Source organism: Rhinatrema bivittatum, chromosome 9, assembly GCF_901001135.1.
Source record: "Rhinatrema bivittatum chromosome 9, aRhiBiv1.1, whole genome shotgun sequence".
Lineage (NCBI taxonomy): Eukaryota > Metazoa > Chordata > Amphibia > Gymnophiona > Rhinatrematidae > Rhinatrema > Rhinatrema bivittatum.
Window position 1 is genome coordinate 257,559,821 of NC_042623.1, and position 27,504 is coordinate 257,587,324.

Here is a 27,504-nt window from a genome sequence, read left to right on the forward strand (position 1 = left end):
CATAAGATATGCCTTAATGGGTCAGTCCAAGGGTTCATCAAGCCCAATATCCTGTTTTCAAAAGTGGCCAATCCAAGTCACAAGTACCTGTCAAGTACCCAGACATTAGATAGATCACAAACTACTATTGCTTATTAATTACTAGAGATGTGAATCGTGTGATCGATCGTCTTAACGATCGATTTTGGCTGGGGGGGAGGGAATCTGATCATCGCGGTTTTGTTTTGTTTTTTAAATCGTTTAAATCGTAAATCGGGGGACGGCGGGAAAACCAGCACACTAAAACAACCCTAAAACCCACCCGACCCTTTAAAATAAATCCTCCACCCCCCCGAACCCCCCCCCAAATGTTTTAAATTACCTGAGGTCCAGTGGGGGGGTCCCAGTGTGATCTTCCACTCTCGGGCCACGGCTGCGTTAATAGAAATGGTGCCGGCACTACCTTTGCCCTGTCATATGACAGGGCAAAGGTAGCGCCGGCGCCATTTTGGTTCCTGTCCCCCGATGTCACGAGCACAGGAGATCGCTCCCGGACCCCCGCTGGACCCCCAGGGACTTTTGGCCAGCTTGGGGGGGCCTCCTGACTCCCACAAGACTTGCCAAAAGTCCAGCGGGGGTCCGGGAGTGACCTCCTGCACTCGTTGTCGTATTGCAAAATTTTGCAATACGGCCATACGGCCGGCGCCATTTTGCAATACGGCAACGAGTGCAGGAGGTCGCTCCCGGACCCCCGCTGGACTTTTGGCAAGTCTTGTGGGAGTCAGGAGGCCCCCCCAAGCTGGCCAAAAGTCCCTGGGGGTCCAGCGGGGGTCCGGGAGCGATCTCCTGTGCTCGTGACATCGGGGGACAGGAACCAAAATGGCGCCGGCGCTACCTTTGCCCTGTCATATGACAGGGCAAAGGTAGTGCCGGCACCATTTCTATTAACGCAGCCGTGGCCCGAGAGTGGAAGATTACACCGGGACACACCCCCCCCCCCCCCCCACTGGACCCCAGGTAATTTAAAACATTTTGGGGGGGTTCGGGAGGGTGGGGGATTTATTTTAAAGGGTCAGGGTGGGTTTTAGGGTTGTTTTAGTGTGCCAGTTTTCCCACCCTCCCCCTTCCCCTCTCCCCTCCCCTGATTTACGATTTTTGACGATAAATCAGGGGAATTCCTATTGTATCGCGCCTCTAACGATTTTTTACGATTTAAAATATATCGGACGATATTTTAAATCATCAAAAAACAATTCACATCCCTATTAATTACCATCATACAGTTTATGGATTTATCCTCTAGGAATTTATCCAAATCTTTTTTAAACCCATTTACATTGGCTGCTGTAACCACATCCTCTGGTAATGTATTTGTGCTTTAACTATGCGCTGAGTGAAAAAGAAGTTTCTTTGATTTGTTTTATAGTGTTGGGGATGGCGCTACCTTGGCAGTGTGGGGAATCCCAAACTACAGGGTCAGAATGTTTTTCCCTGTTCACACTATCCCTCCACCCCAAAGGACAGCCCCAAATTCTGATGGTTTCTTTTCTTGATATACTGAGGAGAGGTCTTGACAGTGACAAAAGTTTTGTTTTGGTTCTTCTCAATATATTGTTGGTGTTTGACCCCATTTATCTCCTGATTCTCTTATATCAATTAAGGGAGCATGGTATCACTGGTGTAGTCCTGCTACTGGTTTGTGTTCTGTCTTTCTGACCACTCCTTCCAGGTTGGAGATGGCAAAAAGCATTCTTTATGGACATCTGTACCCTCTGGAGTCCTACAGGACTCTGCTATTTCAGCACTACTGGTTAACATCTGTATGACATCAATTTGTAGGTGGCTGGTAGGGCTCTGTGAGGGATATAGAATCAATGCAGAGATATCCTGGTTTTCATTCACATATAACCCAGCTGGGATGATACTGTTAAGCTAATTGAACTCTGCTTATTGACTATTATGGATGACTTTTCATAGTAAGTTGCCACTTAACATCGCAAAATCTGAAATAGTTGTTGTCCAATGTCCATATGCTTGATCTTTTCATTCATGTATCTCTATTGAGAATGTTTTGTTGCCAATTTTTCCCCACTTAAGGAGCTTAGGTGTCTGGATTTATTCCAATTGAAACTTCCAGCAACATGTTAAAGCAGTTAAAAAATTGTTGGGTTTTTTTTTTTAATGCTGAGTCTTTCAGGGATTAAAATATCTGTTGTATCACTTAGATTTTTGTCATGAAGTAAATGCCTTAATTCTCTCATTCCTAGATAATTGCAACACGATAATTGCAACACGATTTAAAAAACAAAACAAAACCGCGATGATCAGATTCCCTCCCCCCCAAGCCAAAATCGATCATTAAGACGATCGATCACACGATTCACATCTCTAGTAATTAATAAGCAATAGTAGTTTGTGATCTATCTAATGTCTGGGTACTTGCCAGGTACTTGTGACTTGGATTGGCCACTTTTGAAAACAGGATATTGGGCTTGATGAACCCTTGGACTGACCCAGTAAGGCATATCTTAGTGTGAGTCTGGAAAAAGCAGTGCTTTTTTAAGCCAAATCCCCAGTAGGCCTCTTTTGTAGTTAAAAGTTTGGTGTATGCACATACACCAGTCTCAGTTGTAGTATGCATCAAAGCACTGCACCGTGCATCTGTGGGCAGTTTTCCAGACTCATAAATATTGGTACAGAGGTGTTCATTCACCAATAAAAAAATAATTATTTTAATTGAAATCCCTAGTAGGCAGTGACATTAAATCCATGATGTCAGGGAAAGGTAGACATGGTCAAGTGATTGGGACTGGCAGAGAAGGCACTTGAAAAGGCAGTTCCAGTCTCCCATTAAAGTTAAAAAGGGAGCTGTTCCAATCTAAAATCTCTGGAGGGGCAGGCAGTTCCATCCGGAAAAAAAATGAAATTTAAAGATGATGCACTGCCACCACCTGTTTCTGACCCTGTAGTTTTGGAGGTGAGGGAAGGGGAGGCTGAGTCATGCAAGACAAAAGGGTGAGACCCAAAAGCAGCAGTGCGACAGCAGACTCGACTTAGCGCTGAAAATGTAGCGCAGGCTCAGTTTGCTTCTGATTCTGATGAAGAATCATCTTGTGTGGGATTCTCATCATCAGAAATGGAAGACGTAATAGCTGAAGAAGTTTTAGGAGGATTAGTTAGTTCTCTTAGCCTCCACCAGTGCTGCAGGGGAGAGATGAAACTGATGATGATGAGGAGGAAGAGCAGTCAGAGCAGGCACAGAGTATGACTGATGCCCCTGGCATTGCTTCTCTGGATGCACCCGCTACTTCAATTCCAGTGCCAGCATCAACCCCGAAGGCTATAGAGAAGGGATCACGAAAGAAATCTATGTTCTGCAGGACCCACGTTTTGCTCAGTGTAAATACTGTGCCAGAGCTATTAGCAGAGGCAAGCAAATAGGACATCTAACTAATTTTGGCATGATGCATCATATGCAGAAGTAACACCCAACAGTACTGCCATCTGGGGATGGTGGCAGTACCTGTCAGGAGACCCCTTTTTCCAGGCAGCGTAAAGTGATTGAAAAGGAGCAAAGTCACCCCATACCCTCAGCCCCTTCTAGCAGTCAGGTGGCAGGCCAGCAGCCCCTGCCATCTGTCAGATATTACAACCCCATAAAAAAGAGCTTGAGAATTCCATCAGAAAATACGCTAGTCTTAGGAAAAGAAGGAATTATTACTTTAATTTGAAAAATTGCTCCAATGAACTAATTTTATAATCTAATTTTTATTTGTATTTTTTATAATTTATGTTTGATTTTTTGTTTTTTAATTTTTTAATTTTTTTAATTTTTTAATTTTAATTGTTTAATGAAGACAATAAAACATTTTGAAATCAAGGGTGAGACCAGTGTGTCCAGATGATGATATTGAAGTCATGGATACAAAAGTGCAGTAAAAGAGACCTCGCGGTCCTTATATTTATACATTTTTTCATGAAGACGTAACATCAGCTGTTCTTTTAAGAGACGGAACCTGTGAAAAGTTGCGTTTAAACTTGGCTCCTGATGAAGCTGTTTTCACAGCGAAACTTCGGCCGCAGTTGAGCCGTTTTCAAAGATACTCATAGACATTCACCGTCGTCTTTTAGAAGTGTATGCATCAGTTTGAAACTTTATTACTTTGAACATAATGATGGAATGAAGTTATACAAGTGACTGCAAATGATTGAGAAGACCGGGCGCTCACCATAAAAAATTCTTGGTTTGACGCCGACTGGCTTGCTGATGCAGTTCACTCTCACAATAATATTTAAGTACTTTTATTGTCTTCATTAAACAATTAAAATTAAAAAATTAAAAAAATTAAAAAATTAAAAAACAAAAAATCAAACATAAATTATAAAAAATACAAATAAAAATTAGATTATAAAATTAGTTCATTGGAGCAATTTTTCAAATTAAAGTAATAATTCCTTCTTTTCCTAAGACTAAGATATTACAACCCACCATGGAGGAAATGGGGTGGTGTTGGGTAAGCTGTCCCAAGGAAAGAGGCAGGCAGCCTCAAAAGTTGTAACCAGGAGCATCGGGGAAATGAATGCCCTTGATGACCAGCTCTTGCAGGTAGTGGAGAATGGGGGTTTAAAGCATTTGCTGAAGGTCTTAGTTCCAAATTACAAAGTCCCCTTAAGAACCACATTTATCAGAAAGGTAATACCCAGCCTGTACAACCAGTGTCCAAGTCGCATCCAAGTGCTGCTTGCTAAGACACAGGGGAGTGTGAATTTCACCTGTGATATCTCGACCATCATGAATGCTGCACACTCTTACCTCTCCCTGAGAGCACACTGGTGGTACCTGGCTGAGGCAGAAGCAGGAAGCAGCTCTATTAGTGAACAAGTATCAGGGTGGAGGTAGGCTTTACTGCACACATACCTGACGGACGAGGCCCATTCCTCAGCCAATATTCTAGCATGCATCAGACAGATGCTGGCGGGCTGGCAGCTACACCAGTGAGACAGGAATCTTCAGGCAGGGTTCTTTGTCACAGACAATGGTACAAACATGGTAAAGGCAATATGTGACGGGCGCTTTCAGAACATCCGATGTTTTGCACACACTCTGCACCTGGTAGTTAAGTCAGCTCTGGGGTTGGAGTTCAATCACCAAGAGAATGAATACCAGCATACGTTAATACCCAAGTGCAGGAACATAGCAGCACACTTCCACAGAAGTGTGAAGGTGGGGCAGGTTCTCCGACAAAAGCAGACAGATTTGGAGATGCCTCACAAGCATCTCATTCAAGACATTGGCACCCGGTGGAATTCCACCTATATGATGTTGCAGAGGTTAGTGGAGCAGCAGACACCCCCTTCATGAACGTTCTGCAGCAATGGACATAGGTGTGCAGAGTCCCCTAGGGCATCATGATTGGTTAGTCATGAGTCAGTTGGTAAAACTCCTGCAGCCCTTCAAGGATGCCATGGAGGAGCTGAGTTCCAGAAGTGCCACCTTGTCTGACATCATCCCTATAGTTAATTTTCTGGAGGAAAATTTGGAGAGCTTTAAACAGGAATGACAGCAGAGGTGCTGCATTGTCTGGACTTTTTGCAGAAACAGGTTCAAGAGAGATTAAGACTTTTAACAAAAGATCACACATACATGCTTGCCACAGTCTGTGATCCCTGTGTGAAAGGGAAAGTCACCCTACAGTCCGATTGTCTCACATTTGTGAAGGACCTGCTCTTAGTAAAAGTCTGTGAACAGGAGCGTCATAGGCAGAGACAGATTAGGCATGAAGCAGAGGCGGAAACAGTGGGCACTTCAGAGAGTAGTGCAAGGCCAAGCACTCTGTCAGCAATAGCTAGTACGACCTCCTCCACTTCAGTACGCTAAAGCCATGTTTCCCATAAACAAGCATCTGTTCTGGAATGGGCTAGATTGAAAGCAGCTGGCAAGAAGGACTCTCAGCCCACCCAAGCAAAGGAGACACCAGCACACATGTCAGTGACACGGTATCTCACAGAGCCCATTGAGGACATGCAGACAGATCCGTTGGCATATTGGGCACACAAGTCCACTGTCTGGCCATACCTAGCCAAAGTGGCTCAGCAATATCAGTCATGTCCACCAATCAGTGTGCCCAGTGAATGTGTATTGTCAATGACAGGGGATATCATGAGCCCTCACCGCTCAAGGCTGGCACCAGAGTTGATGGAAATGCTAGTGTTTTTGAAAATAAGCATGCCTTTGCTTGGGTTTCCGAATTTTCTCTGTAAATGGCAAGATGAATAAAAGCAATTTAAATCCTTACAGCAACTCCAACTGCCTCATATGCTCCAAATAATATCAGCATTTGTACCTGACCTCAAATGCTGTGCCTGTCTATCCACTGTCCAGCCCTTACGTCACTACAAGGGCCTGACCTCAAAAGCTGTGCATGTCTGATTTTAGTTCTAGTATTTCCAATTAAAAAGCTGACTCAAGATGTTTGTTTGGAGCTTGCATATTTCATATGCTCAATAGTTTTCATGACTTTCATAATATGGATCATTTTCCCTAAATCTTTCTTAGGTGCCAACATTAATGGTTCTAGTACTATTGAAAACTGGTGGTAGTTGCACTCTAGTTCATCCTCTGTGTTCCCATAGTTTACAGAGGCATTATGTAGGGTATAAAGTCAACATAGATTAATATTGTAGATTTGGACTTGAGTAGCAGTTTTCTTATTTCTGAGAGCTCTTCAAGTTCCTGTGTCATCAGCTAAAGTGTATAAGCAGTTAATAGCTCCTGGGTATTCACTAGATGCCAACGGAACCACCACACTTTTGGGGCAAACCCAATCCAGGGAGCCCTTTCCTGCACAAAGGAAAAGGAACTCTCACTGCTGTTCATATGGAAACCTCCTCCATGTCGACTTGCCACACTTTGAAGGCTCGTGCTCTACTGTAGGGGCCAACCCATTCTAGGGAGCCCTATCCTGAGCAAAGGAAAGGGAACTCTCCCCGGGTGTAGCCAGCCTATGTCTTAACACCCGCCGACCCATGTTGAACCACTGTTCACATGGAAACCTCCTCCACGTCGACTCTCTACACTTTGAAGGCTCGTGCTCCACTCTAGGGGCCAACCCATTCTAGGGAGCCCTTTCCTGCACAAAGGAAAGGGAACTCTCCCCTTGGCCAGCCTGTCTTACCCCTATCAGAACTACAGGGACCTGACTACCTCAGCTCTGCCAGCCTATCTTGCCCCTATCAAAACCACAGGGACCAGACTACATCAGCTCTGCCAGCCTGTCCTGCCCCTATCAACTTTCTGCCACTCTGCCTTGCTGCCATACACCAGATGACTCTACTCCTTGTGGTGTTCTTGCCACATGGTTCCTCAGTGTGTTGGTGCTAATCTTTCTGCTGCTTTGTCCTTTATTGGCACCTTGTGGTTTTTCTGACACTCTTTCTGCTTGCTATGTTCCCCCTTCATTCTGCTGTAGGATGTTGATGGCACTTGTCTTGCTACTTTGCCTGTCGTGCTGCCTTTGAGAGTTCATGCAACTGTTATCGGTGCTCTCTTTTGAAACTGTGGTGTGTTTTTGTCACTCTCACTGCTGCTTTGCACCTCTGTTAAAGCGCTCTTGCCACTCCTGGTACCCTTTTGCCCCTTAACAGTGCCTTAGGCTATTCATGCCACTTTGGTGCCACTTTGACACAGTCTAAGTACCTTGGAGCTCTTTTCTCATTCTGATGATTGCTCCCCAGACGTTTCATCAGAATTTGATAAGAAAACTCCAATTCTGCAGCAAAAATTGGTTGCAAATACTTCCCCCATTGACTTTAATGGGAAAACAAAAAACGAATAAAACTCATCAACTAATTGTTTTTTCCCCCTTTGAAACTAATGCAATGAATTTGGGTCCCAGCAAAACAAAAAACGAATCGAAATGAAATTTTTTCCTTCTGCACATCCCTACAATGTAGTGTTAATTTCAAAATCATATATTTGGTATACAATATGCTGAATTTTGATTCCTTCCCTTGGATGAATACATTATAGATTTATAATCCAGCATTTGCTCCTGTGGTCTTCACAGAGACGCATGCTGGACATTCCATCACTGAAACAGGCCCACCTTGCAGAGACACGGGAAAGATCTTTTTTGGTCACTGTTCCAACATTTTGGAACTCACTTCCTAAACAGCTGAGTTGCATGGACTGAACAAAAATATTTTACTGAAAATCTATTTGTTTAGGTAGGTTTATTTCTAAGTTGTTTAAGAACAGTGCTTTTTTAGTTAATTTTATGTTACAGGTTAGGTGTATTGATTTTGGTTTGTTTATATTTGTGTTTTTATGTTTTATTATAATAGAATATATAAGTTGGATATAATGTATGTTCTGTTGTACATAGGCTAGTGCCTTGGTATAGGCAATTCATAAATCCAATAAAGATAAAAATAAAGGGCCGGATTTTAAAAGGTTACGTGTGTAAATCCCAGGGGTATATGATCGTGGCCGGGCCTTACATGCACAGGCCAATTTTCAAAGGGCCAAGCCACACACGTAAACCCATGGAATGCATGTAAGTCCTGAGGTAAGCGAAAGGGGTGGTCTGAGGGTTGGGGCAGGGATAGAGGCCCTGCACAGCAGCCATTTGCCGCTGTGCTGGGGGAGTGCGCACTGGCAGGGTGCCGGCATGTGCAATTTGCTTCTGCTCAGAAGCAGGATCAAAAGGTAGGACAAAGAATTTGGGGGAATTAAGGCTAGGGATATTTGACTTTTATCCACCTGTTTGGCCACCTTAAGATCATCAGACAGAATCACTCCCATGTCCTGTTTATCTTTTATGATTAGAAGAATTTCACTCCCAATACTGTATCTTGCCCTTGGGTTTTTGCAGCCGAAATGCATAACTCTGCATTTTTTAGCATGCAATCTTATCTGCTAGAACTTGGACCATTCTTCGAGCTTCACTAGAACCCCCTCATATTTTCCACACCTTCCTGGATGTCTACCCTGTTGAAGATTTTGGTAGCAATGCAAAAAACTCAAAGCTTCCCCAACAATCCTTTAGCAAAATCCCAGATGAAAATGTTGAAAAAAAAATGGTCTAAGGACCGATCCCTGAAACATACTGTTATTAGCACCCCACACACCCTCAAGTGAACTCCATGTACCACTACTCTTTCTCACCTTCCTTTCAACCAGTTTCTAATCCAGTCAGTTACTCTAGGTTCCATACCAAAGCACTCAATTTATTTATGTCATCTATGCAGAACTGTGTCAAAGGTCTTACTGACATCCAAATACACTCCATCTAGTGTGCTCACTTGATCCAACTCTCTGGTCAACCAACGCTAGTAAAACCATGCTGCAGAAAATCTTCGAATCCATTGGATTCCTGAAACTACATTATCCTGTTTTAGCTGCAATTATAATATTTTACTCATTATTGAGGTTGGACTAACAGGCTATACCACCATGGAAGTTTAAATATAATTTCTGGGCTCTTAGGTAGTGCCCAGTGGCACCTAGGGGAACCTAAAATTGCTGGAAATATCCTGAGAAATACTGCTGAGAAAATTAGTGCTAATGTGATCTTGAGGTCTGAATGCTATAGGAAGAGGAATTTTATAAAATATTTATATTTGCTTTACTGCTTTTCTCTGCTGTGAATCCTGAGACATATCCTTTGCTGTAATCTTAATTATTGTGAATTGTCTACTAATAGTCTCAGAAAATTAAAAGGTATAATTTTGGCAATATTTATTTATTTATTTATTTATTTAACATTTTTCTATACCGAACTTCATGACAAGATTCATATCAGACCAGTTTACATAGAACTTAGGTGCTAACTAAACATAACCAAATAACAGGAAGGCTGAAGCGCAGTTACATATAACAGGGAGATAGAACTTGGGGGCTAGAGTAGCCTGGAAATAAAAGGATAGCAAAAAAACTAGAGGATGAGAACTTATGTCTATACTGTGACTGGAGCGGGTGTCTGGCTAATTGGGAAGCATCTACGCTAATACCTAAACCTCACCTCGAGTTACTAGGTGGGCCTACCATAGAGATATAAATACCTATCAAGTGTGAAGGCATTATGGCTTCTCTCTCTCTCTCTCTCCAAATGAAAAAGGTGTGTAAAACTATGAGCCCAGCCCACTTGGCCAAAATATCCTCCCCTTTTTCTCATTTGCATCACACCAAATGTTATGGTTATTTCGCATGCGTTAAAGGTGTATTTTGCATGCGAAAATGCCATATAGCACTTTGATAAATGAACCCTTGGTTTGTTACATAAACTGGAGCCATATCTATACCAGTTAACTTTTGTAGTTTTACAAGCACTGGTATGTTTGGGTCTTGATTATCGCAACTCATTGTACTTCAAATTGTCAAATTCCATATTGCATTCTTTGCAAGTAGTGCAACATGTTACTGCCAGAGTGCTGCTGGGAATACGGTCTAGAGAACATATTATACTGGCTCTGCATTCACATCACTGGACAATTAGATTTAAGATTTTCACAATGGTTCACAAATGCTTACGTGGTGATAATCCAGTTTATGTCAATGTCCTGCTAAAAGTTCATAAGCCTATAAGAGTGTTAAATGTAGAAACATAGAAATGACGGCAGAAGAAGACCAAACGGCCCATCCAGTCTACCTAGCAAGCTTTCACACTTTTTTTTTCTCTCATACTTATCTGTTACACTTGGCTCTTAGTAACCTTTTTTATTCTATTTCCCTTTCACCTACGCCATTAATGAAGAGAGCAGTGTTGGAACTGCATCTAAGTGAAATAGCATAATTAGTTAGGGGTATTAACCACCACAATAAGCAAGCTACACCCATGCTTATCTGTTTATCCAGACTATGTAATTCAGTCCTTGTTGGTTGTTGCCTGAATATAGATCCACGTTTCTTCATTCCCCCCTGCCTTGAAGAAGAGAGCTATGCTGGATATGCGTGAAGTGTCAGACTTTCTCCCCTGCTGTTGAAGCAGAGAGCTATGCTGGATATGCGTGAAGTGTCAGACTTTCTCCCCTGCTGTTGAAGCAGAGAGCTAAGCTTTATATGCATTGAAAGTGAAGTATCAGGCTTATTTGGTTTGGGGTAGTAACCACCGTAACAAGCAAGCTACTCCCTGCTTTTTTGTGAATGCAAATCCTTTTTTCCACATTTCCTCATTGCCACTGAAGCTTAGAGCAATGTTGGAGTCGCATTAACCGTGTGTATGTTTATTGAATAAGGGTATTATCACCAGGTAGTAGCCGTCTTGTGGGCACATTCTTTTAAATGTACCATCTTTTCCACACGTGTGCCTAGCTGAGACGTGCAGAAGAACATTTGTGGTGGCAGGTCCCTTATTATGAAATGCATTGCCTAATGAATTATGATCAATAGTATGCACTCAGACATTCAGAAAGAGATTAAAAACTACACTCTTTCAACAGGCCTTCAGAGCTGGTGAAATCTCATAGCTTAATATCCTTAGATCTGCTCTAGTGGTTTTAGTTTTTCAGTAAAAGGAGATAAAGTATATTTTGTGGTTGTGTAATAGGTGGTATTATAAAGGTGTGGCTCATTTATATTTAAGGTATGTAAGATTTTCCATGTTTGGTTCATAGAAGCTGTAAGCACTGGTCCTTTTTTTTTGTAATAGACTTTTAAGGGAAAAATGCTTAAATCTGCAAAACCAGTAAGGCTTGGATTTTCTAAGGTCACAAACCTTAGAGAATCCGGCGGGAACGGGGGGCGGGGGTGAAGCAGGGGGCGGGCCTGTGAAAGCCGGAAGCGATCGCACCACCACGGTGTTATCGCTGCCGGCTTTCGCAAACCAATAGCGCCACTGTGAAAGGTGATGCTATTGGGTGTATTACTGGCAGCGATAAGGGTTCTTACCTTTTCGCCACCAGCGATGTCTCCACCACGTCTGCCCCGGTACTGCTCCGACTCCTCCCCGTCCGGTGCTGACGCCGCCCCGACTCAGCCCCGATCTAGATATCGCACGCGAAAAGAGACTTTTCACGTGCAATCCCGTTAGAAAATGACCCCCTAAGTGATTCTTCTGTATGTCCATTCTATATGTCCAATTTCCAGTTTAATTGACGTAAACATTTTTACTTAGCTCTACACGTTGAAGTCCCAGCATGAATTCATGTTTTGAGGTACTGCATCAGGGGAACGTTTGGTATCCATGGTCTCTTATACCTCACTTCAATTAATATAAATGTTCAATGGCATTGAGACCCAAGAAGGGTCCCCAGCTCAGGAAGCTCAATTTCTTGGCAGAAGTGGTGTCCATGCTTGCAAATGAGGTGATGAAGTACAGAATCGTCTTTTCTGTGCCCTCATCCACAAAAGTGAGTGTGTAACGAAAGCAAAGCTCTGGCAAACCATTGCTTGAAAGGTTGAATGCAATATTCCATAGCCACAGAGATAGTGAGAATCTGATGGAAAAAGGTGGGGACCTCCGCAAGAAGGTGAAGGCCAAAGAGGTTACTGTAAGAGAGAGAGAGGTTCTTCTCCTTGGTGACTCTATCTGTCCTCAAGTACAAGGTGTCGATGTTGGATTGTTCTTTAACTCTTTGTAAGCTATGACATTATCTTTTAAAGCAGGCACACCAGTGCGCATGTGTGAACGTTCGTCAGCCCACGCAATTTTAAATGGACGCGCGCCTATGCGTGCGAATGCCCCTTCCACTGAGTAAGTGGGGGGTATTTTAAAAGACACACGCGCCAACGCTATTACCAGTTTCTCCAGTTTGTGAACAATTGTCCAGGTAAGGAATAGGACTCCCTTTTCCCCTGTTTGCGCCAACCCTTAAAGCCCCGCCAATATGCCTATTTATCTTTTATTTTAATCCTTACAGCGGAAGAAAAGTTACATGGCAGGGGACCCTGGTGTGCACCCGTGCACTTAAGTATTTACATGCAAATTTCTCATTAAAATCCAGGAATGCCCACGCTCTGTCCCTTTTTTTTGCTACTTTTCATCTGTGCGCGCAGCGGGGGAAATACGCCTACACCTACACGGGCGACTTTGAAAGATCTGCTCAGAGAGTGCCAGCCAGACTTCTGTACGAATCTCCCGGTTTTGGCATGCGCTGGGCTTTTAAAGTTAACCTTTACGTGAACATATCTGATCTCTGCATATAATTCTGCGTTCATCCCACAATGCTTAGGGAGCTGTCATGAGTTAAAGAACGGCTTAATCCAAATGGCATACGCACTAAGACATGTAATAGTAGCTATGAAGTGTGTCTGTTTTTCTCAAGGAAATGCTTTGAAGATTATTTTTATTTTGATCAAGGTCAGGTGGCCGTTAAGCTGTTCAGGATTCTCTAAAACCTCTAGATCAAAGGCTGTGGATTTTTTTTGATTTTTTTTATTGAGCACAGCCCTGGAGTAAACTGAACTGGAAGGTATAAAGCTAAGAAAGAAGCTGATAAGAAGAGACTGAGGGTGAAATTAGGGGAGGAAAGGACGCATGAAAAATATATAATCGCTATTTTAATCATAATAAGAAAATGCAAATTGGCAGTAGCAAGAACTGCACTTATTACAACTAAACTTTGTTTGAAGCCCACACATATTACTAATAGCTCTCTCTGAAACCTTATTAGAATGGAAGCTGTAATGGGGACAATGTATTTTATTGAACTTATTGGAAACCTCACCTTCTGCTTTTGCAACACTGTATTCAATAATAAATGTTTCTTCTTTAGAAAAAAAATGATGGCAGTTCTAGAAAAACAAGAAAAGACAGACAATTTCTTCAACATACAGAATGGGATCCTTTCATTCAGCCACACCACCCAGAAACATGAAAATCACCTGGCATGTTAGCTATGTTAGATGAATCTTATAGGCCTTTATGGGAAAAATGTATAAATTTGCTATGGCATCTTGGATTATTTGATGCTGTCAAGAGAGGGTAAAGGTTTGATGTGCAGGTTTACATTAAAATGCTAATACCTTATAGTAAAGGTTACTAAAGTTGGAATAAGAGAAAGCAGATATAGAAAAAAGGAGTATGCATTGAATTAGTTGAAATGCAAAGTCCCCAAAAGGACACACAAGATCATTCAATCACATTATCATGAGAATCCTGATTAACAGGGAAAAGCCTTATTAACATTTCAAACAAATGTGCGTTGCGGCATATAATATATGTGCATATTTAGCCATGAGTAGATATATATGCAAGTATTTTATAACCCATGTATATGATATACAAGTGTTTTATAAAATACACATATCTCTACCCAGCAACATACACACATGTATATGCATATACACAAATATATGCACTGCATTGAAACCACGTATATTAATGCATTGAACACATGCATTTTTCCTATTTTAAAAAATGTGGGCATATGTTTTATGTTTAAAAGTACAGTATAACTTACTGACATAATTCCCAATTTGCATGCATAAGTTGGCCAATTTTAAAACCTGCATGCATAAAAGAAATTAACCAATTTACCAATTAGACCACTATTTTGCCCAGTCCTTCAGTCTGAATTCCCCACACTTCACCCAGACCCCCCACCCAGTCAATGTCAAACAATTAACATGTTTAATAAAGTTTAGGCCAGATAATTAGCAGGTGTTAAAATACATAAGTTGGCAAATGAATGCACTTTTTTAATGCCTTTTAAAATAGCAACTTATGTGTACAAGTGTTGGCTCCACCCCTGAATGCTCTTAGACTGCCCCTTTTTTATGTGCAACTATGTGCATCCAAAAGTGAAAATATGCATGTATTTTCTACTTTTATAAAATACAGAATACATGGTTAGAGGCGATTTAGGTGGGTGTATATACCAATCTTAATACATGTAAAGTTTTGAAAATTTACCCCTAAGTCAGCAATTTTCAAAAGCAAATTTTCTGGGTAAAAGGGCTGTTCAACAGTTGCCCTCCCCCCATATGGGTGAAAGTATGCACACAGATCCACAATCTGCATGCTGTTACCTGTATAGAGAAAAGGCATTTCAGGGGTCATGTTTAGGTTAGAGGAGGATGATAATGCACATAGAATGCATTTTTCAAACATATGCGTCTCTGCAGAGTACCCACAGGAAAAGCAGGTGCAAATGTCTGCAGGGCCTTTTTTCTTTGGGACAATTCTCAAAGGGAATGTATGTATGTACTTTCCATTTACGAACTGTAGCAAAGCCCACAGGCTTCAATGTGGGCAGTCTGAAAATCTACTCCTAATCTAGCAGAATAAATCAATGAACAATCAAGGCTATGTGAGACCTGCTACTGCTAAGAACTTTTCAGCTCATTCTTCCTGTATTGCAATTGACCAAAAAAAAAAAAAGCTGTGATCTTGTTGAAATGAATGCAGAAAAGGGAAAAAGAGAGTGAGTCACCTGGTTCACCCCCTTTTATATTCCCCAGATCTTTCCCCTTACCTTGGGTCTGGAGGAAATGACCCTTGCAGATGAAGGTGGGGGCGGGGGGAATCCCTTCCCCTCATCAGGTGGGCAACGGCACTGGTTACCTTCGACTGCCCAGGTACTCTGGCCCGGGGAGGGGGGGGGCTTCTCCTCTACCTAAGGCTCAGTAATTTATTCTTATCAATACCTTCTTGCAGGCATTTGGGCTAGGTGGATTGGAGGGAAGTGACAGTTCCCTCCAAGACCGCAGCTCACCAATATCTAATGCACCTGGAAGCACACACTCAGTTATGCTCAAAATATGATTGTCAAATGGCATTTTGACATCCTTTATTTAATCACACAACTCAGCTTGATCTTTAATCTTTCCAAAGTTAGGAGAAAAGATTTCTAAATTTGTGGCTACAACCTTGGCATTTTCAATGTCCTTTGTTGAAAAGTGTTAACACTTTGCCATCGGCTTCTCATACCAGCTGGGGAACAGAATTATACCTTATGCCTATTTTGGGTTCCCTTGCTTCTACCACAGATAAATAATGCATTTTTAGCCAAGGTAAGACTCAGAAGAAGGCCGTTTATTTCACTAACTGAACAAATTAAGCAGAAAACGTTGGGGGATGCCCCTTAAACAGTATTCACGTATACAGTGCGAAAAACAAACCAAAACCTAAGCTTTTTGAGTTTTGACTGATTTACTTTCACTTATAATTCTGAAATAAAGGGCAAAAGCAGCCAAGGCTCTTTGCCCTCCAGAACTTTACATTATTTCAGGGTTTTCTACAAAACAGTATCAGCCTAGCAGCCCTTTCTCTAGCTCTCCTCTTTATTTTCTAAAGGCTTATCGCATGCCATACGGCCGTATGGCATGCGATAAGCCTCTATCGCATGCAAAAAGGCCCTTTTCATATGTGATAGCATGCAAATTCGATTCAGGGTGGAGGCGAGGATGGGCAGAGTCAGCAGTGTCTTCACTGTGGCGATAATGTTACAAACATTATCGTCGCCAGTAGCGCGCCCAATAGCACCACCTTTTACGGTGGTGCTATTGGGTGCGAAAGCCAGCAGCTGGCGTACCACCGTGGTGCGAAAGCTGCAGGCATTCACAGGCCGGCCCCCCCTTCGGCCCCCCCATTTTTGCTGGATTCATCATTCTGCGAAGAATGATGAATCCAAGCCTAAATTAGGCTGAGTTGTCTTCTCTTCACTGCCAGAGCACAGGTACTGTCAATTAGCTAGGCAGCATCTTCAATCAGCCAGAAAATGGAGAAGATTTTATCCCGTGCTTTCAGTCTAGTTTAATCTAATCTAATTTAATCTTCATGCTTTTCCACAAATTGTGCCCAAAACATAGCATAACACATGCAAGCAGTAAAATATCAACATAAATAAATATATAAGAATGCAATAAACATATCAACAATAATCAAGCACATCATAAACATAAAAAAAATCATAAAATCAACAGTTAATAAAACTTTAAAACATGGTCTTTGAGCTGCCAAATGCTGTTGGTAGAGGAAAACATCTGAAAATAATTTTGCTAGCTAACAGTGGGGCCGATGCAATAATTTTCGCAGAAAGCGGGCGCTGACTTTTCAGCGCTCGCTTACTTAATACAAGCATGGCGCCCGCAAGGGGGGCGCCATGCAATAGGAAAATTAGGGGGTCACACTAGCATGGAGATGCTAGCATCACTTGTGTGACCTTAGTGCCTCTTTGCTAAGACAACCCTGCTGCGGCTGCCAGTTATGAAGACTGACGCCAGTAAACTCGGTGTCAGTTTTCATAACCGGCCATCTGCTAGTAATAAAAACAGATGCTGAGTTTATCGGCGGCCATTCTAATTACTGGCAGATGGCCGATTATGAAAACTGACGCAGAGTTTACCGGCGTCGGTCTTCAATAACTCGGCAGTCTGCCGAGGTTTTTTTTTTGTGTTTTTTTTTTTACTGATGAAGTACAGAAGAGCAGTTTTTCTGCTTTCCTGTATTTCTTTTACATGTGCTCAGCTATTAATACCTGCTCCAGGCAGGCGTTAATATCTGAGCAATAAATGTGTGTCTGAGGTGCACATTTATTTTTTTGAATGCGGAGTGAATGAGTAATAGCCTCATTCACATGCATTTGCATGTGATGAGCGCTAACTCATAAACTCCGCATTGGACGAGGGTTAAATAGGCACTAATCCCCCTATTGTATTAGGGGGTGGATTAGCGCCTATTTAACCCACATCCGATAGCGGGTTATACAGTGTGCTCGAGTGAGCGCACTTTATTGCATTGGCCCCAGTGTAAGTTAAAAAATAATTTAGTCTATTGATCAAACCAAACATTCGTGGTTCTCTACCCTGATTGCTGAAGCAGCTTCTCACCCTCAAGATTTGTTTAGGGTAGTTCATGCTTTGAAAGTGCCTCCAGTTAAAAATCCTTTAATAGCCTCACAGGCCTTGTGCAACTTTTTGCATCCACTTTCTTGGGAACGACAACCTCTGCAGTCAAGTCCCTTATATCAGCTTTGGCTGGTATCTCTTTCCCTCCACATTCACCCCCACAAGATGTAGCGAAGTATTCTCTAATCTTAGCAAGATGAAAGGCAATTTCTGTGTTTTTAATTCTTGCTTTTCAGCATTGATTAAGATTATACATGTGGACATTAGTCCTTTTGTTACCAAGCTTGACATTGCCTCACTTACTGAAGGCTTACTTCTAACACCACTGAAAGTGGCAGCAGTAAATCCTCTATTTAAAAAGGCTAATCTTAGACCCTTCAAATTTGCTAAACTATCATCTCTTTCTACCTTATCACTCTTAACTAAGGTCATTGAGAAAATTGTCTTAGGCTAGCTACAGGAATACCTAGAGGACAACAACTTTCTGAATGTGGCACAATTTTGGTTCCGGGCTCTTCATAACACATAATTATTGCTGCTTACAAGTTTTGAAAGCATTCATTTGGGATTCGATGCTGGAGTTAAATATTTCTTGGTTTTGATAGATCTGCCATCAGCTTTTGACACAATCAACCATAAGATTTTTCTTGGGTGGCTGGAAGCTTTGGGTATTTATTGTACTGCATTGGTTTTCATCTTTCCTCTTAGATCAATCCTTTAGGATTATGGTTGGTAATGCTTTTTCTGCCTTATACCCTTTAACTACAGGTGTACTAAAGAATTCCTCACTATCTCCAACCTTGAACAATATCTATCTGGCCCCTTTATGCTCTATTCTTTCCGATTTTGATGTCTCCTACAAGTTGTTCACAGATGACATCCAGTTTTTTTTCCAGTTTCCCCCACATTGAATCTGCATTAGAGAAATTAGTGACCAGTTTATTCAAGATTAAGATGCTGGCCCTGAATATTAAGAGCAGTGAAATAATCCTGTTATCCAGGAGTGAAATGGTTAATGACCCTGTAGAGTTTCTGTTTGATGGGCATGTTATATCTATGAGCAAAAGCTCGTGACCTGAAGGTATTCTCTTTCCATGCAATCCCATATTGATTTTTTAGTTCAGTCATCTTATTATAAGCTGCGGCTACTGCATTCTCTAAAGCCTTATTTCACTCAGATTTTTGCACTGTAACTCAATCATTTATTCTGACTTCACTGGAGTTTTACAATGTTCTGTTCTTGGGGCTTCATGATACCTATTTATGGGTACTCCAACTTATTTATTTAAAAATTGTATATACCGACATTCATTTGCATATCACATCGGTTTATAAGGAACGGGAAAAAGCATAAATTAGGAAAGGGAAATAAAAGTTACATGTAACAGGGAGATAAAGGAACTTATACATTTCATTTCGGGTACCAGAATGTGTGACCATATTTCTCCAACTCTAGCTAGCCTTCTCTGGCTTCGGATAGCCTGATGGAAGAAGTTTAAAGTCCTTCATTTGATCTTTAAAGTTCTTCATGGTCTGGACCTTCCAACTATTGTGTCTTCTATAAATAGACACCACCCTACCTGCTGCCTCTGCTCATCACAGCATTTGGTTGACATTCAATTGATCTCCCTTGCCTGATTAACAACCTCTCACAGGCCCTGCCCTCTGGAACAGCCTTCCTGCAGCTAGTAGAGCAAAGAATGATCTTTCACAGTTTAGGAAGAATCTAAAGAAAATTAAACTGCAAAATACGATGAATAAGGCTAATTCAGTGTATTCAAATGAAATGAATCTTATTTATTTGTTTTGATTAGATCCCCATATGAAACAAATCGTATTCATTTATTTCATTTAAAACCCCAAAAACTTACCTTATCCATCAGGCCGGGTCCCAATGCTGGGGCCTCAGCCCAGACCCAGCCTGACACTGCAACCCAACCCAGAGGCCTGGACCCAGGCCCGATGCTGTGACTCAGCCCAGAGGATGGGTCCCAAAATGGGCTCAGCCTAGCCCTGGGTAGGATCAGGCCTAGGCTTCAGTCCTCTTTGTTCTTTAGTACTTACAAGCCAAATGACAACGTCCGCAGGGGTCATGCCAGATTTAATTAACTCTGGTGCATTCACCCCAGTGGATGGTACCATTTTGATTTACGGCAATGTATACAATGACCTACTGTGATCTACTGTGCCCCTCAACCTACAAAAGGCCAAGGCTTCAGCCTAGGCTGAATCGTTTGGATCCCCACTAGACTGGGTAAGTGGGGACCTAGGGGATCCCCGACCCAGAATTTTTTTTTGGATAGCTAGGTCGGAGGCCCCGTGAGGCCTTGTTTTCATTTTTTGGCTGGTTTCTTTTTTTTTTATTGTTTGATTTCTTTTTTTTCTCATGAATGAAAATGAATCAAACAATCCATGAACCGAAATTCATGGGAAAAAACTCCCGAAAATGAACCAAAAATTAAAGTGATTTTTTCTCTCCTGTACATCCCTGTTAAGCTATGTTTTCTTTCTTTTTTTTTTTTTTTTTGCCAGGAGATGCATAGCATTGATGCATTTCAGTTGTTTTAGCTTGCTTATGTTTTGTGTTGAGAGAGGTTTTGTTATATTTTACTGTGCATCTTGACTGTAGTCGCTGAGATTGGTGAATCAGCTGAATAGAAAATGTGGAAATAAATAAATCATATAATTACATCCTACTGGCTCTCAGTGGGGCTTTAAAAAAGCTCTCTGAAAGGGTAAACCCCTTTGTTCATTAAGTAACCCCTCCTTGCCTAGGTGTCACCTTCCCAGCCCTGGAGAACATGGGATTCACTCAACCAGGATGGGGTAATGCAGTCTCTGGGACCCATGGATTGGGTGCTGCCTCTTCTACAGGCCAAATGGGCAGCGATCACCTCAAGAAAGAAAATAATAATGCAGTACATGCGAGGTTGGTACTCCAAACAGAAAAAAAAAAACGTTACTTAGGAAAATGGCCAATTCAGCAAAAAACAAAATTCAAAGTTTACAACAAAACAGCAGGAAAATTCAGATACAAAAATGTACAGTGCAAATTAAAATTCCTTCACTAAGCTCTCAAACTTCCTCTTGAAAATTCCCAGTTTATGTTCAATATATTTTTTGAAATTTTTGCAATGCAACAGTATAACAAACATGCACAACAGTTTCAAGTAGAGGTGTGAATCGTGTGATCGATTGTCTTAACGATCGATTTTGGCTGGGGGGGGAGGGAAATCTTATCGTCATGGTTTTTTTTTTTTTTTTTAAATCGTTAAAAATCGTAAATCGGGGGAGGGCAGGAAAACCGGCACACCAAAAAAACCCTAAAAACCACCCCGAGCCTTTAAAACAAATCCCCCACCCTTCCGAACCCCCCCAAAATGTTTTAAATTACCTGGGGTCCAGTGGGGGGGTCCCAACGCGATCTCCCTCTCTCTCTGGCCACGGCTGTGTTGAGAAATGGCGCCGGTGGCCCTTTGCCCTTATCATGTGACAGGGCAAAGGTAGCGCCGGCACCATTTTGGTTCCTGGCTCCCATCACGCGTGCAGGAGATCGCCCCCGGACCCCCGCTGGACCCCAGGGACTTTTGGCCAGCTTGGGGGGGGGGGCCTCCTGACCCCCACAAGACTTGCCAAAAGTCCAGCAGGGGTCCGGGAGCGACCTCCTGCACGCGGGCTGTATTGTCAATCTTCAAAATGGCGCCGGCGCTACCTTTGCCCTCACTATGTCATACAGGCGATGGGTTTAGCTATAGTGTTGGGAATAGATAGAAGGGCTTTGGTAGGCAGCGTGTTGGAGGGGTGTCGGGCAGGTCTCATTTTTTTGAGTATGTTTTCTATTTCCAGTAATGATGTAAGTTCGAAGGCATTAAATGGAGTAAGTGAGGTGGGAGGTGGGGCTGAGGGGGGAAATCGCTGTGTGATTTTCAAGACGTTTACATTGAAGTGAAGTGCAAGCTTTTCAAATTTAGCTTGTGTGTCAGAGTCATATTCAGTAGGACAGGTCGTAGGTGGCTTGGTGAGATCAGCAATGTAGGAGAAAATGGCCTTGGTGTTAAATTGCAAGTCGTGTATTCTTTTTGCGTAAAAATCCTTTTGGTTTTGAGGATGGTGGCCCGGTGTTTATGTAGGGTAGATTTATAGTTGGCCAGGAGGGATGGAGATGGGTCATGGTGCCATTTCTTTTCAAGGGGTCTTAGGGAATTTTTAAGAGTCTTGAGATCGGAGGAGTACCAGGGTTTTTTTTTTAGTTTTTTGAAATGTTAGGGTTTTTGTGATGAGGGGGCATAAGGAGTTAGCAGCACTGGACGTAATCCCATTCCAGGAAGTAAGGGCCTTCTCAGTGTTGGTGCAGTCAAGCTTGTTTAAGCTGTGGGAGAGGGCTGCGATAAGGTCGTCTCTGCTGCATGGTTTCCTGACGTGAATAGTCTTGTTGAGGGGGGGGGGGGGATTGGGAGGATTGTATTTCATTAGAAAGGGGGTTGAAATGAGCGCATGGTCAGACCAGGGTATATGAGTGCAGGAAGGGGCAGTGCTAACTTGAATGTGGGAATTGACGAAAATTAAGTCAAGGGTGCGACCTGCTCTATGGGTGGGAGTGTTGACAGTTTGGGTGAAGCCCATAGCATTGAAGGAGGAGAGGAAGGCTTTGCAGGAGGGTGTGCAGGAAGGGAGCGTCCACATAGAGGTTGAAGTCCCCAAGGATGATGGCGGGACTATCGAGATCAATGTTTAGCATGAGAAATTCTATGAGTGGTGAGGGGTTGTTGTCGAGGACGCCTGGGGGATCATATATGAGACAGATTTGTGTGAGGGAAGACTTGAATAGGCCTGCTTCTATTTTAGGTGTAGTGTTTGTGGGAAGCACAGTGAATTTCAGCTCTTTTTTTGATGCTATGAGGAGGCCTCCTCCTCTTTTTTTTGGCCGGGGTATTGAGAATATGTCATAGGAGTGGGAAGTTGGTTCATTAGGACGGTGTCCTTAAGCCAGGTTTCAGTGAGGGCGAGTATGTCGGGATTGGAATCGAGCAGGATGTCGTTGACAATGGGTATATTTTTAGAGATATATTGCGTGTTGCAGAGAAGCAGGGTGAAGGTTGCAAGGTCCAGAAGTTGGGTGATAGGGGAGAGCATAATGGGGAGTAAGTTTCGTTGTCGTGGGGACTGTGGACTGTCTAGGGGTTTCTTGAGGTTGAGGTACCTGCGGTTGATGATCGGGATTGGGTGGGAGAGCATGATGGTGGTCGTGGAGAGGGCTGAAGGAGATTAGGGATAGGCGGGAATAGGTATAAATAGAAGGGAGGTTAGAGTGAAGGGGTGGGGGGGGGGTGCGAGAGGGTTAGGCTGAGCAAGGTCTCAGGAGGGCAGCGGAAGGGATTCAATGATATGAGTAGGAAGCTTTGGATGCCTGGGGGGGGGGGGAGTGGAAGGATGCACAGGCTGATGAATAGAGAGAGAATAAATGAGGCTATAGAAGGCTGGAAGGAAAACTGGAGCTAACACCTTCTTGTGGAGTGTAGGAGCTAATAAGATGGGGTGCAGGGAGGGTAAACGTCTAGGAGAGAGTGATTATAGCCTGATGAGTTCATAGCCGGCTCTTACCCCGGCGGGTGTGCGCCGATTGCGCGAGCTTTTTTGTAGGGTCTGTATGATGGAGGAGTCAAGGCTGATGCGTTGCAGGTCGGGTCCATAAGGGGGTCTTTTCCGGTGTGTTTATGCGCTGTCGCTGGTGCATGTTTGCTTCGTCAGGCACAGCAACTCTAAAATTATCATAGCCAAGACCAATTTCCTTATCATGAGGGCTATTCACATGAAAATGATCACATTTTGATAAATCTAGGCCTAGGTTTGCCCTGGACATTATTTTGGGGTCATATCCTTTTTGTTAAGGATTCAGTCAAGAATATGAGGTGGCTGTCCCTGTCTGGGGTCAGAGCATATATGTATTATCTCCTGAAAGCTAACCATGTAATTTATTGTTAGTCTAATAAAAATATTGTTTTTGTTCTCATTTTTTAACCTTTATTTCTGTGCATTCAAGTGAACTAACATGATAATCATACTACTTTGTCCAGATTTACAAATCAGATGCAATCTGCTTTAAATTAAAATGGAAAGACTTGCCTGGGAAGCCTATTTGCATTTTACATGTGAGTAGTCTTGGATTTTAATGCATACCAGATCAACTATACCAAGTTTAATAGGCAGGATATTGATAGAATGATTTTAGGGAACCAAGCAGTCTTCTTATGTATGCTGTGACTTTTGACTTCAATCTTTTTGCAGTCAGATGTCAAGTAGATAACCAGTTTGCTGACACTCTATGTTCCAGTTCGATGAACTGAGTCAAAAATAACTAATTAGAAGAAGTTCTATAGATCTTTTTTTTTCTTACTCTAAGGCTCACTAATTTCCCTTGTGTTCATCTATAATGTATTTCAATTGATTGTGCAATGTTTTTCAAAGAATGGAAAAATCTGTACATTTTTATTCCTTTATTTATTTGTTAGTCTATTCATAATGCTGAGATTTATGCAATGCAGAGTAAATTTTCATAGGGGTTTTGTACATAAAAATAGCATGTACACATGGATACGTATTTTATAAAAGTCAAGCTTACGTGAAAACTTTCCATTAAGTGTGTTCATTTTACTGGTGGAAAAAGGGAGTGGTCTAGAAGGATTTTGGGGCATGTTTCAGAAGTACATGTGGTAGGTACTTATTTATATGAGATATATGTGTATACATTGACGAACAAATTCGTACTTTTACACCTGAGGCAAGTGAAATAGGACTTGACTATTGGTTGCAGGTTTTGGGTGGGAAATCTGGGTGAATTCATAGGGGTACAGGTGAAGTGCTAGAGGGTCTAGATGAACTGGAGCTAGATTGAGTAACCTGGCGAGGGTATGGGCAAACTGATGATTTCAAGTATTCATACAATATTTTCAAAATGGTATATGTGCATGCTTTATAGATTACCTGCCTTTGCATTTAATGTGGGGTTATACGCATAGTGGCAGATCTTAAAACCTGCGTGCAGGGGAGCGAGTGAAGGAGAAGGGAGGAGGGATTCGCCCTCCCTGTGTGTTACCTGGCAACGCCGAGAGAAAGACCTGAGAGAAGGGAGGGGTTTGCTTGCTCTCCCTGTACTTTTCTAACCCGGCAAACCTGAGAAAAGAACTTTGCAGGCAAGCCTGAGCCGCAGCTGCCTGACGTCAGCTGAGGACGTCCCTTCCGACCATAAGATCAGTGGAAGGGCGGCACCCTGCTGCCGCCGGTGCATCGCCTAAGCCGTGCGCACCGAAGGGGTGCGTGGCTTGGACCGGCTTAGACCGGTGAAGGCCGGGAGCTGGCTAAAGTCTCTTCTCCTGTAATATTTTAATGGGCAAGAAACAGAAGGTGAAAATAATTACTACCTCCTCACCTGTGCAGCAACAACGCGCACAGGCCCTATGGACCAACACGTTGTAAGGGTGTTGGAGACGCCAAAAGAGGACAGCTTGGGAGGTATAGGTGCCAAATCACCTTTTCTTGCCATAATGGCCATCAGAGAGAGTGATTTCCAATTTTTAGTAGGGGATTATGCCATAGTGGAGCCATATTGGAGGCCTGCCAAGCGCAGTTGCCAGGATGACGAGTGGAATCAAATTCCTTGAGTGCATGATGAAGGGATCTCAATATAGGATTATAAGCATATTGGGGTAAGAGCTTCATTCAAAGAAAACAAGAGAGTTGGAAAGGAGAGAGAATGTTAACCTCAGCAGAAAGCCAACGTGGGGTGCCCTCCAGGTCTTGTTCGGAGGGGTAATGATGATAGGCATGCTGAAGAATGAATGATTGATGGTAAGTGTAGAAATCAGGGAAATTAACTCCTCCATTGATTTTTGTTTCTTTTAGCTTGGATAGCGTTATGCAAGGGGCTTTGTGATGCCAGAGGAATTGTACCAATAGATAATCTACATGCCTATAAAAATCTCTGGAGAAGAAAATCGGTATCATAGAAAGAATATAAGTAATCTTAGGGGAAATTATCATCTTAATAGTTTCCAAGCGGCCCCACCACGTAAGGTGGAGAGGTGACCACTTAAGCTTAAGGTTCCGTAGGGTTTGTAAAATTTGAGATTCAGCTTTACTAATAGTACATTGTGGGTCTGTATAAAATGTAATACCTAAATATGTAAGGCCATGCATGACTTTTTGAATGGGGTATTGAGTAAGATCCACTAACGATCCCAAATAATTTAGGGGGATAAACTCGGTTTTATGCCAATTAATTCTATAACCAGAAAAGGTTGAGTAATTGGCTATTAAGTCTAATAGGTGAGGGAGAGAGACATCAGGATTGCTGAGAAACAAGAGCACATCATCTGCATATGCCAAGAGTTTAAACATTTCGGGCCCTATACCCACTCCTTTGATGTGAGAGTCCTGACAGAAAGCAATGAGTAGTGGTTCTAAAGCACGGTTAAATAATAGAGCTGAAAGGGGACATCCCTGACAAGTGCCCCTATGCAATGAGAAAGAAGGAAATATTTGTTTGTTAATATATAGGTAAGCAGAGGGGGGAGTGGTATAGTAGCTGGACCCAAGATTCAAAATTGGGACCAAAACCGAAGTGACGGAGTGTTGAAAAAAGAAAAAGCCACTCGACCCGGTCGAACGCCTTTTTTGCATCCAACGATATGCCACAACAGGATGGTGATGGTTGGTAGATATCTCCAGCACATGAAAAAACAGTCTTGTATTATTGGCTGTCAAATGATGTTTTATAAAACCAGATTGGTCTGGGTGAATCAGAGATGGCATGGCAGAGGACAATCTAGTGGCTAGGATTTTGGTAAACATTTTATAATCCGAATTTAAAAGGGAAATTGGCCTATAATTACTAATATTTGTCTCATCTTTCCCAGGTTTTGGAAGAACCACTATGCATGCTTCTGAGAAAGCAGGAAATAAGTCCAGTTGTAAAGAAGCAGCCAAGTAGTAATTGTCTAAGAGAGGAACCAGTTCTTTCTTAAATGCCAGATAAAAATCAATTGTTAGCCCATCCGGGCCAGGAGCCTTTCTGGTAGAAAGAGCAGTTATGGCTGAATTGAGTTCCAGAGGCATGATTGGTTTGTCTAATATTGTTGCTTGATCAATGGAAAGCGAGGGGTGTGTAATCTTAAAAAAAAAAAGGATTGAGTCTCCAATCCCAGAGAGTCAACCTCTGATTGGTAGAGAGAATTGTAGAAGTCCCGAAATGCTTGTAGAATTTCTACATCTATTGTTAGAATTTGCTTGGAAGGTGAGATTATCTTTACAATCCATTTCTTTTCTTGGCGCCTTTTCAGATACGATACCAGTAGATGACTACATTTATTACTGTTCGCATAATATGTGGCTTTAGAATGGAATACATGCAATTGTACTGAGGAGCAACAGTTTGGCCTTAATTAATGCGTCCAGCATGGAGGGAGATGCAATATGTAAATTCTCAAGAGATTCTACCTTTTGATGAAGAGCATCCAATGTTGATTTCTGTTTTTTTCTTTTGTAGGAAGCATAGCTGATAATATCTCCCCGTATCATGGCTTTAAAAGCCGCCCATAGTGAGGCCGCTGAGATGTCTAAAGTATTATTAAACTCAAAGTAATCAGCGATTTTCCCATGCATCAATTCTAAAAATTGCGGATCTGAAAGCAGCACCGAGTTAAAACACCATTGCTGATCAAACGTGATGGAGGATTGTGAGC